At 37.6% G+C, this 12,411-nt stretch overlaps 1 protein-coding gene across 2 annotated transcripts in view; it reads left to right on the top strand.

The window, feature by feature from the left end:
* The window catches only part of LOC122811144 (ethanolamine kinase 1-like), a 1,165,171-nt gene that overhangs the window by 943,686 nt on the left and 209,074 nt on the right, over positions 1–12,411 (top strand). The gene's annotated exons all lie outside the window — the stretch shown is intronic.

Here is a 12,411-nt window from a genome sequence, read left to right as displayed (position 1 = left end):
TATGAGTCTTCCTTTACCACTGATTTTAGTGGGGATGAAATTATTATTAGAGACATTTTGAATAACAAATGGGGTAGAGTCTCCCAGTTGTCTGACCTTAGAGGAGTTAAGGATACTTCCCTCATTTGTACTTTTAGAAAGGGTCTGCATATTAAAAAGTTGATAGAAAGAAACTTTTCAAATAGGACTAATCGTTATAAATTAGGGACATACAAATGTGGTAGATGCCCCACGTGCCCTCTAATAGCACATGGTGAAGCAGTGACTGTAGAAGCACATAGCAAATGCATAGCTGCAACCACCCATTCCTCATGTGGATCTATGGCTCTGGTATATATAGCGAAGTGTGGGTCCTGTCCCACTTTTTATATTGGTAAAACAGAGAGAAAACTGAAGAGACGAATATATGAACACACTAGGGACATTGGTAACCAAAATGTTAACAACGCCCTATATAAACACACTTTGGTTTCAGACCAGGCTGTTTTTTCTTTTTATGTGTTAGAAGAAATTCCCTGTGATGTGAGAGGTGGTCAATGGGAGACATGAATTGAGTACCGTGAGTTATATTGGCAGGTTATCCTTGAAGCCTACAGGGAACCTGGATTTAATCAGTATGTTTCCCTTTTACCTGTCCTGAAGTTAAGGACAGCAAGATTGTAATGTGTAGATAGTGCAATATTTATAAAAGTTTTTTAAAAAAATTGGTTTTGTAATTTTAATAAAATTATTTTAAATTTTAGATAGTAATATTTAGGATAATAAGGTTTATAGTTACAGTTTTATACACGTTTTTAAATAAGAACACATGATGGTTTACTTCAGTGCTGTGTTTGCATGAAGTTTAATATGTTTCTTTTTGTTCTGTCTCTTTAAATGTTCCTTAAGTTGTTGATAGTTTTGAGTTTACCAATTATTCAGTTTGATTGTAGATATAAATAGGGGTGTGATTTTAGTTCTGGTATTCATTTCTGATGAAGTGTTTTGATGAAAACATAAATAATAAACTAGTGGTGTTAAATACTGGAAGTGCCTGCCTGTTATTCGTTTGGGATTATTTGCGGCTTTACAGCTACTGGAATTGTTTGAAGCCTCGGTCTTTGGAGCGTTCTGAACATTATTAATATTACTATTCTTTCCAGATGCAAATGTGACACTGAGGAGCTATGAGTTTAATCTTAATACTATTTCTCTGATTCACTTTATAACATAAAGTTAGCATCATCTCTTGTAGGATCTTAATTATTCTCCATACCACAAGAAGAATTCCTTGTGTGAATGGTAAGTTGGCTTTTGTTCTTTATAGCTATTGGTCTTTAATATTGCAGTATTTCTTGTGTTTTGAGGATGTAGTTTGTGCTGTGGTAGCCAATTGGATGGTACTTTATGTAACTAATTATGTAAATGCTTCATAAGTTAATATTATATCATAGGAGCCACTCTTCACCGGCGAATTGGTAAAAGACACACCTAAACATATTTATTTATTTGGCATTTGTTGACCTGGATAGTCCGACTGGGACAGAGCCCATTTTCAGTGGATGCCAGGGGGGAAAAGCTCCAGTATGCAGTAAAAAATATAGAAATTCAAATATTCAGCAATTTACACAACAATCAATAAAAGAATACAAGAAGAGTCAAACACAAATTTTGCTAAATACACAGAGTAATGATAGTTAATTTCCTAAAAATAAGAAGGACAGTGAGAGTTATAATACTGATACAGTTAGATGACATCTTAAAATTGTAATGGAGTTAGAGCAGATTGAGGGTAGTTGAGGGTGATGTAAGTAGGATAAGTGAGGGGGGTGTGGGATTTAGAGAGGAGATAGCAGAAATAGTGAAGAGGGGTGATAATGAATTTATAGGATTTATAGATTGGCAATAGTGAGAGTCCTAGTATGAAATATGTGGCCTGCAAGGAGTTGGGAAAGGTAAAATACATACTGTCAAGTGTTAGTTAGGAGAGAGCAGGTCGTGAGGTAAAAGGTAAGTGGTGGCAGGAAGATGTGAGGAGAAGAGAGGGTTGATAGGGAGGGAGGAAGAGGTGAATAGTAAGCTGATGAAGGGAAGGTGAGAGAGGTATGAAGAGACCAAAGTGTGTATTAGGTTAAAGGGGGGAGGTTACAGGGGCAAGTAGTGAGAGGGGTAAGGTAGTGTTTGAGAGATTTTGAAAGTAAGAGTCTGGGGTACACTTCTTAGAGTGAAAGGAAGCTTGTTCTAGAGGATGGCTGGAGATTAGCTATATAAGTTCTGTCCTGCACATTTGTTAGGTTTGTAAATTTGAAGCAGATGTTGATCTGAGCTTCTTAGTGATGAGTGGGAGTGTAAAGGGAGACTAGTGAAGGGAGACTAGTGAAGGGAGACTAGTGAAGGGAGTAATGAGAAGATGACTATATTTGAGATGGTTTGGAAAATCAAGCCAGTGTAGTGAGTTGGGGGGAAGACAGTGGTGGGATTGTAAGGTAAGTTTGCAGCAAATCTAGCCACTTTGTTGTAGGTAGATTCAAGTTTAGAGAGAAGTGTAGACTGAAGGTTAGTATAGATTTGTGCGCTATAAAAGATATTAGGGAGGAGATAGGCATTGACAAGGGTTATTCTAGTTTCAGGAGTGAGAAATGTTTTATTTCTATAAAGAAGACCAAGCGTTTGATGGGTTTTCTTTATACTGTGATGTATGTAAAGGTCAAAGTTCAGTTAGTCATCTATGATTACTCCAAGGAGCTTGGTATGGGTTTCTGGAGCTACTATAGTGTTGTTGAGTGAAGAGATGGTGAAGGAGGATTTAAGAGAGAGATAGGATTCTGAGAGAAATAGTAGCAGTTTTGTTTTTTTTTGGGGGTTAAGTATAAGAAGATGTTGTGTTAGCCAAGTTTTGGTGTGGTTAAAAGATGTTTGTGTAAGGGTTTGTAGTTCAGTTGGATTATCAGCTATAGATATAATGGTAAGGTCATCTGTGTACTGTATGGGAGATGACTGGGGACAGGAGTTGTGGAGTTCATTAGTAAAAATGTTAAAAAGGAGGAGTCCAAGCATGGAACCCTGTGGAACACCTGTGTTAATAGGGAAAAAAGAAGAGAGAGCAGAGAGCCATTTGTCAGATTGGTACCGGTCTTAGAGGTAGCTGCAAAACCAAGAAATAGTTGTTGGGGAAAGGTTAAGTTGGGAAAGTTTTGACAGAAGGATAGAATGAGAGACTGTGTCAAAAGCTTTGAACAGATCTAAGAATAGGCAAGACATGAGTTTGTTATTGTCTCTGGCTTGGGAGATAGTATTGGTGAAAGAGATAAGAGCAGTGGAGGTGCTGTGGCGTGGACAAAAGCCATGTTGGGTAGGGGTGATCAGATTGTGTTGTAGTAGGTGGACCATGATTTTTTTGTGTACACAGTGTTCTAGGACTTTGGAGAGATAGTATATTGGGGAGAAAGTATAGCAATTGATCGGACGTTTGAGAGTTATAAAGGAATTGCCACCTTTGAGTATAGGAATTGTACAGATTTTTTTTCCAAAGAGTTGGAACAGTTGATTCAGTGATAGAATGTTTAATTAGGATGGAAACTCGGTATGCTATGGATGGTGCAGCATGTTTTAGGAAGATAGATGGTAGGTTGTCTGCTGATGAGGAAAAGGGTTTTAGCTTGAGGAGGGTTTTTGTATGTAGCTAGTGGGGACTGTTTTTAGGGAGAGGAGGAAGTTAACCTGAGGTGGTGTTGTTGTAGTGTGTGGGGGATGGCGTAGGGAAGAATTTTTCATTAGTTAACTTATAGTGTTAATAAAATAGAAGTTAAAGGTTGGAGGCAGTTTTCAGGGGTGAGTTATTGGGACAAGGATTGGGTGTTGATGGGTTACCTGTGTGGAGAATTTGGTTAATAGTACTCCAGAACTTTTTAGGGTTACAGGATTGTGATGACAGGTGCCAGTGATAGGAATTCTTTTTATTTTGATTAATCTGCTTTTTAGTGAGATTTTGGAGTTCCCTGTAGGTCTGGAAATAGCATGGATATTTAGTTTTGGACCACAGTTTCCAAGCAGAGTCTCTTTTTTTGCATGAGAGTATGAGTTGTGTGTGTTAGCCAGGGGGAGTTATGGGATTTAACTCTGACAGTACGTGGAGGGGCAAGAGATTTGAGTATGCTGAGAAAAGTGGAGTTAAAGAAAGAGATAGCATCATCAACGGGTAATGTAAATAGTGAGGTCCAGTTAATTTGAGAGAGGATGTGACTAAATGTGTCAGGGTTAAAAGTGGATAATTTTTGGGATTCTTTGTATTTATGAGGTTTGGGGATGTAGGGGGAGATTCGGAGGGTTTGTATGGGGCAGTGATCACTGATAGAGTCAGGTAATGTATCAGTGTGAGGGTAGAGGTAGGGATTGGTAACGAGGATTCAGACAATGATAGAGCTATGGTTGGTAGATTTGTTAAGGAATGTAGGAGAGGAGATGAGCTCCATGAAACCATATTGGTTTATACTGGTGGAAGGTGTGTTGCTGGTAAGGGTAAGCCAATTGATATTAACATTGCCCGGTATAATGGTTTCACTGGGGATGTGGTCAGATAACCAGTTTAGAATTTGTTCTAGTATGGGTATGTTGTCACCAGGTGGTATACAGATGGCAGCAACTGTTATGGTCTTCTGGTGATTGGGTTTAAAGTTGGCTATTAGCTCAGCAGGGAAGATGGAGGCAGGTGGATTAGGTGGGGGGGTTAGGGTTAGGAAGTTGGAATACAAAATAGCAACACCACCTCCTTTCTTATGGGTTCTCTCTAGACAGAGAATGTTGTATCCTGGGGGGAGGAATTATTTTTCAGAAATATGAGGTTTAAGCCAGGTCTCTGAGAGAGTGACTATGTTGGGAGAGTACTGAGTTATCAATGAGTGAAATTCTGTAATTTTGTTAAGGATACTGTGGATATTGATGGAGAGGACAGAGAGAAGCTTAGGAGGAAACTTGCCAGTGTTTGGGGGAGTGTGTGTGGTAGTGGAAGGAGCAGTCTGCTTAGCTTGAGGGCTAAAGTTTGGGTGAATGTCACCAGAGAGTAGGAGAGTGTAAGATGAATGAGAGAGATAGGATATGAGTGAGTTTGGGTTGATTAACTTCAGTTTTACATTGTTAAGTGTGGGAGTTGTGGGAGGTAGTTTAATTTTAGGTAAGTGGAATTCAGATAAGCAAAATAGTGAGGGTGATATAGTGAAGAAGTGGTGTGTGTTGGTGTGAGTAGTGTAGTAAGAAGAAGTTGGGAAATTAGGATGGAGAGTGAGATGAATGTGGAAAGAAGTAAGATGAAAGGATAACAGGAGAAGGAGGGATAATAATAATAAGGGGAGGAGAGAGGGGGAGAGGACAGAAGAGGTCATGATAGTGTGGAAAGTAGTGAGATGTGAAAAGAGGTAATAGGGTTGCAAAGATGAAGTGAAGAAGAGAGTGTGAGCTTGAGAGAGAATGTGAAGGTGGATGAAATACAAATGGACATGATAAAGTAAGTGTAAGAGGCTGGTGAGGAGGAAGGAGGGAGAGGTAAAGAGAGGTTAGGGTTATAAGAAGAAGTCAGTGTAGGAGGGATAAGGGTGATGCTAAATAGGAGGAGTGCATTTAGATTGGATAAAGAGCAGGAAGTGAGGTAGTAGTATATTGTATGGGGAGGGTTCTAGTGGAAGGAGTGTGTTTTCATTGAAGAAACAGAGCAAGAAGTGACAGTGGGAGGAAGAGTGGGTGTGGTGCTTAGCTATAAAGGAAATTGATATGGGATGGGTGGGAATGGGGGTAGGGTAGGGGAGCGAAGTGAGCCCAAGTGTAGTGAGGTTGAATGGAGCGGGGTAGGCCTGGATACAGCAGATAGCCAGATATTGGAAAAACAATGTGTAATGCAGCTGAAAGAGCTGGGTGAGCTGTCATAATGTTCTAAAGAGGAGAGTGAAAATGTACAGTGAGAGAGCAGGCTAGCAGAGTACAGCAGGACAGGTTTAAAGGGTGAGACTAGGTGTGTAAGCAGAGGAGACTGATTGGGAGTCAGAAGGGTTGGGGAGAAGATAGTGGGAATAGCAAGGGAAAATCAGTTAAATAATAAGTGGAGAGTTGAAAAGTAAGGGCAGTGAGGAGGATAAGTAAGTGGTGAGAAACTGTAAGGGAGGCTTGTTGGGTTACAGGAGTGTCTGGGATGGGTGGAGACAGATGTATGATTCAGGGGTGTGCAGGTAGTCTTGCAAACACCAAAGATAAATGCAGTTGGAAATATTTATCTATTGCACGTACTCCACTGAGGTGGAAGAGTGTAGAGTTGGGTCCTGTAAACTTTCAAGTAGAACTTCTTTCCAACTGGGAGATGGGGATGATAACTTTCTTTGCCAATAGTGATCATGAAAGGCTTTCAACTCCACTGAGGTGGAAGAGTGTAGAGTTGGGTCATGTAAACTTTCAAGTAGAACTTCTTTTCACAATGTGAACGGTGACAACGGAAACTGAGGAGAAAATAAATCCAAGACTGTAATGAACTTTTTAATAACAAACCACTACTAAGCACTTTCTCCCATACATACACTTGGGCTTCATCAGAGTAAAAAAAAAAAACATTAAATAATGTAGGCATTAAATAGTAAAAACACAAACAGGTGACCTTATAATTGTTAATTAAAGACACAGCTTCATTCAAATTAAAATAATTCTTAACTGTATCCCAGCATAGCAATATTGAGTTTATCCCTACCACATTTTTACAACATTTTTAAAATAAAATAAAGAATTGTATAAACATGTTGTAACCTCATTAAAAATAAATTGCTACTTGGTTTATAGTAACAGTTTCTATCAGCAATGGTTAACAGTGGTGAACATTTTATTTTTATGTTTAATATTACATCCTCTTTAGCCATAGTTTTATTTTTATTCTACTAATTTAAGAAATTCTATGTGTGTTTCTTTAATAGGACTGACAAGCAAAGTTATGAGCTACGTTCTGAATCCATTAGCAAGAGGTATTACAGCACCGAGTAACTGCTGGGCAGCTTCAATGACAACTTGTCATTTTCTTTTGCCCTCATATTCAAAGCAGTACTAAAGCCAAATAGTACTAAAAAAATGTTTACTGATTTTGTGGTAAAAATCACATGCTATTGTATATTACATTAGCAGTGCAGACAGTCTTATTTTCGTAGTTCATCATGGAGCTTAATAATAAAATTATAAACACCCGAACAGAGAAAATAAATAGAAGAATGAGAAAGAATCAGAGATACAAAAAAAGCACAACATGATATAGAATGAAATACAGGGATTTTAAATATGTTTAATATTATTAGATAATAGAAATATAGATTATACTGATTGATGACTCTGATCAGAGGTGTAGAATGCCACGCTATGTAGCTCTAATTCTGTCATCCCAAATATAACACAGATTCAAGGTAAATATTATTGCAATATTATTCAACTTAAGGAAATTAGTAGAGCAGATTTTGATATAAGAATGTGTGTTTTGCATAGTGACCATATGGCATAAACAAACCTCCTGCAAAATATTCAGGGAAAAAGACATTTCCAGTCCAAAGATGAAAAAGTGAATGCTTCTTTTTGCAGTTCTACTAATATGAATAAAGCAACTAAATCAGGACCATGGGGTGTGTATGTGGGGACAGCAAATAAAGAAAGACTGAGCAGTTGCAAGTTTGCTCTTCTTTTTCAGAATCCTATGAACTTATGTGCTATCTGTCAAATATTTGGTAAACAGCAACAGATATGCAATAATTAATATAGGGGTGCTTGCATTTGATAATTTCAGGGCATGTACAGTGGATATAAAAAGTGTACACACCCCTGTTAAAATGGCAGTTTTTTTTATATAAGAAAATGAGACCACAATAAATCATTTCAAAACTTTTCCCACCTTTAATGTTACCTATAACCTGTACAGTTCAATTGAAAAACAAACACATCTGTTAGGGGAAAAATATAAAAAGTAAAAAACATACAATAAGCTGGTTGCATAAGTGTGCACACCCTTAAACTAATACTTTGTTGAAGCACTTTTTGATTTCATTACAGCATTCAGTCTTCTTGGGTAGGAGTCTATCAGCAATGCACATCTTGACTTGACAATATTTGCCCACTCTTCCTTGCAAAAGTGCTCCAAATCTGTTAGATTGTGAGGGCATCTCTTGTGCACAGCCCTCTTCAGGTCACTCTACAGATTTTCTATTGGATTTAGGTCTGGGATCTGGCTGGGCCATTCCAAAATTTTAATTTTCTTCTTGTAAAGTCATTCTCTTGTTGATTTGGATGTATGCTTGTGGTCATTGTCATGCTGAAAGGTGAAACTCCTCTTCATCTTCAGCTTTCTAGCAGATGCCTAAAGGTTTTGGGCCAAAAGTGACTGGTATTTGGAACTGTTCATAAATCCCTCCAGCTTGACTAAAGCCCCAGTTCCGGCTGAAGAAAAGAAACCCAAAAGCATGACACTGCCACCATCATACTTCACTGTGGGGAAGGTATTCTTTTGCTGATGCGAAGTGTTTTTTTTGCACCAAACGTACCTTTTGGAATTGTGGCCAAAAAGTTCAACCTTTTTATGATCAGACCATAACACATTTTCCCACATGCTTTTGGGAGACCTGATGTATTGTTTTGTAAATTTTTAGCTGGGCCTGGATGTTTTTCTGTGTAAGAAAAGGCTTCCATCTTAAAACCCTACCCCATAGTCCAGACATATGGAGAATATGGGAGATTGTCGTCACATGTAGTACACAACCAATACTTGCCAGAAATTCCTGTAGCTCCTTCAGTGTTGTTGTAGATCTGTTGGCAGCCTCCCTGACCAGTTTTCGTCTTGTCTTTTCATCAGTTTTGGAGGGACATCCAGTTCTTTGCAATGTCTCTGTTGTCCCATATTTTCTCCCCTTTTTAATGGCTGTCTTTGCTGTGTTCTTCCATGGTATATCCAATGCTGTAGAATTTTTTTTACCCTTCTCCTGACTGATACTTTTTAACAATGAGATCACTTTGGTGCTTTGTAAGCTGTCTGTGAACCATGGCTTTTGCTGTAGCAGGCAACTGAGTAATTGTCAGGAAAATCCCACTATGACAGCTGAACTTTATTTGGGTTTCATCAGAGTCTCTTTAATTGATGACAGGTGTGTACTCAAGAACCGCAAAAACATCGATCGTCCAGAAGCACGAAAGCGGAAATGTTAAATCATCATGGTTGGCCCTTCTGCGGTATAGCTCTATAAGGTAAGTGTGCGATAGTTACAGACCTTAGGGTTAGGGTGCATGTTAAGGTAAGTGCAAAGATGGTAACGTATGTTAGATTTAGTGCAGGGTTAGAAGTAGGGTTTTATTAAGTGTATGTGTGTGGATTATTTAGTTTGTTTGGGTTTAGCTTTTTAAGGTAAGTGTGCGATAGTTACAGACCTTAGGGTTAGGGTGCGGGTTAAGTTAAGTGCATACATGGTGGTATATTTAAGATTTAGTGTAGGGTTAGAAGTAGGGTTTTGGTTAGTGTATGTATGTGGTTTATTTAGTTTGTTTGTATAGGTAGTATGTAGCAGGCAGTGGGGTGGGACAAGTATGACAGTGTGACGTTTTGAATTTCGCGGTTTAGGGCGTTTGGTGTATATGCGGTTCACGGAATATGTGTCGACGTTTAGGTATTCGAGTAAGGGAACTTTCGTCTTTATAATATAGACCCGCTTCAACAAAGTATTAGTTTAAGGGTGTGCACACTTATGCAACTAGATTATTGTATGTTTTTTTTATTTTTTTATTCCCCCCCCCCCCAACAGATTTGTTTGTTTTTCAATTGAATTGTACAGGTCATAGGTCACATTAAAGGTGGGAAAAGTTTTGAAATGATTTATTGTGGTCTTATTTTTTATATCATTTTAACAGGGGTGCGTACACTTTTTATATCCCTGTATGTGAGAAAGAAGACATGGCTAGGCTACAATATTAAAGCACTCTCAGCCCTGAAATTCAGTTGTGAACAAAAACCAACATCCTAACTTCACTGTGCTGATAATGATAGGTATTTAACATAATGTGCATTTATTTTTGCTTAGTGTATTCTTGCTCACTATCAAATATTTAACTGTATTCTTTTTGCATCACCATACCATTTACTACATCCCTGGTACATCATCAGTCTTAAATAAAAATGATTTCCTTCCACCAAAATTATGGAACGTTCTAAAAAACAATTTAAAACTTTAACTATATTTGGTAGGTTTAGGTGTAGGGCGGATGTGAGGTGCATTCTAGAATCCTGTTAAGACAAAATAGCTGACTTAATCCTGCATTTACTTATTACCTGTCTAATGCTCAGTCTTTGTTCAGTGTTTTTAAGTCATTTCCTTTACCTCTTCTTTTGATTGTATAATAGAACTTGATTTATTAACTCAGACTGTTAAAAAAAAACAAAAAACGAGCAAAACAAAATTACTTTTTCACCACTTTGTCAATTCAGAAGCTAATGCTGGTTTTGTATTAGTCATACACGTTAGGTAACTAGCACAATAGTGTAAGGAAAAATTGCATGCAAGTCAGTCTGTGGGGTTAATGAAAATAAATTTGGAGAAGTCATTCTTTTAAAAAGGTCAACCAATATAACAATATTGTTTGATGCCATTGAAAATTCTGGTTATTATTTTAATGTTACTTTTTAAATCCCTACAACTCAATAAACGAGAATATTTGGATATTATATATGTTTCTGGCAGGGTTCAAATAGATTCTCGTCGACAAATAACTGTTATACTAACTAGGTTAGCCCACTATAATGTAATCATTGCACGTGTTTGAAATTCAGTGATTACTGACGCAAAGGACAGGAAATCTAGTACTACACATATAAATAATAATATCTGCTCGAGTATATTAGGAATATTGAAACAATTTAATCTGATTGAGCCCCTTTGCCTTCTTTCAGAAGTAAATACTTTTACACATTTTTTACCCACTACCCATTATGGTCTTGGATACATTTATTCTTAATATCTAGCCTTTTATCTCCAGCAGTTAAGCAAAGTATAGTTTTTCAGTGTTACTTTTCTGGTCATTCAGATACCAACTTACTTCTTGATTTCTCTCTTTTTACAAAATCTACATGAAAGGAATGTAATGCATTAGCAAATTTCACTCTTTTTTTTAATTTGGAAACTAATTATAATAGGCTCTGTGAGCCAAAAAATGTGGGTGATACGTCTACTACTGTCTCAAATCTCCGTTACATAACAGCAACAATTCAGACTTTTATACTTCGTGGCATAGGCCCAATCATAACTGCCTGGAACAGCAAAATCTTAATTTTTGTCATTACCTTTTCTGTTTCGCAATACTTCATCTAAATTTAAAATTAATTCTACATTGTAGAATTGAATTCATATTTTCTCCACTGAAATAAATACATTTATTAGATATCAAAATTAGAATAAACAATTAACAGAAAATGTGGTATCATGGAAAGATTTTTACCTTCTTTACTCCTTTACAATTGCACTTTTTTCATGAGAAATATATGTCTGTTACAGAATGTTATAGAATTCACACTTGTCCCGCTTACCTTTAATAAAACACACCACACCAAAAATAGCATTTGGCGACCTTTATTAAACTTCCATGAACATAACTTTATTGGATCATTTCAGTTTATTAATTACAACAAAATCATATTTGTAAACATTCATCAGGGCAGAGTATCCCTGCTCAACCTTCCCAAATAATCATCATCATCACCCCTGCTCACTTATTCTTACTTATTAAAGCAGTATTCTCCACCTTGCTTTCATCCCCACAAACTCCTTGCACAAATCACCCAGCACCAAAGGGGAACAGAAAAGGGGCAAGCCTCCCCCTCTTCTCCACCAATCAGCCTGACCCAGGCTGTTCCCCCTCACCTACTGCAGAACTTTCACTAAACCTTCCAAAAATAAACGTAAGTGTACATTAAACAGGTCTAAACCAAACTCATTCAAGTGCATTCCATTATCTCTAAACCAAGATGGGTCACTGCCATCAAAATCCCAATGTTCTAATATCTGAATACCCAAAGTAACCAGTTGCCTTGGCAGCTTATAATTGACAAACCACCAAGCCCCTCTAAAGCCATAAAACTACCAACATTCCTCCAAAATAAATGTGATACTATCTCAGACCACACAATGCACATGCCTAGATATAACCTCTTCAAAGTATCTAAATCCTCTCTTATCCTTTATACCAATTGCCACTTTTGAATTATTCTCAAATATTTACCTGCCAAATGTGCCACCAATAATCAAGGGAGCCACCACATCGATGACTTTATAAATGCAAACTCATCCATGAGCTAAGTCTATCTGAGGCCTCTGATACTGTGCCATATGATTCTCCACCTGAAGCAATGCAAACCCAGTTCATTGTCAGCCATCCTAACCATAGCTCACT

The sequence above is a fragment of the Protopterus annectens genome, chromosome 9.part0 (genome assembly GCF_019279795.1).
Source record: "Protopterus annectens isolate FY-2018-M chromosome 9.part0, PAN1.0, whole genome shotgun sequence".
Classification (NCBI taxonomy): domain Eukaryota; kingdom Metazoa; phylum Chordata; order Ceratodontiformes; family Protopteridae; genus Protopterus; species Protopterus annectens.
Note: the sequence above shows the minus strand (reverse complement) of the source record. Positions and strands in the feature narration are given on the sequence as shown.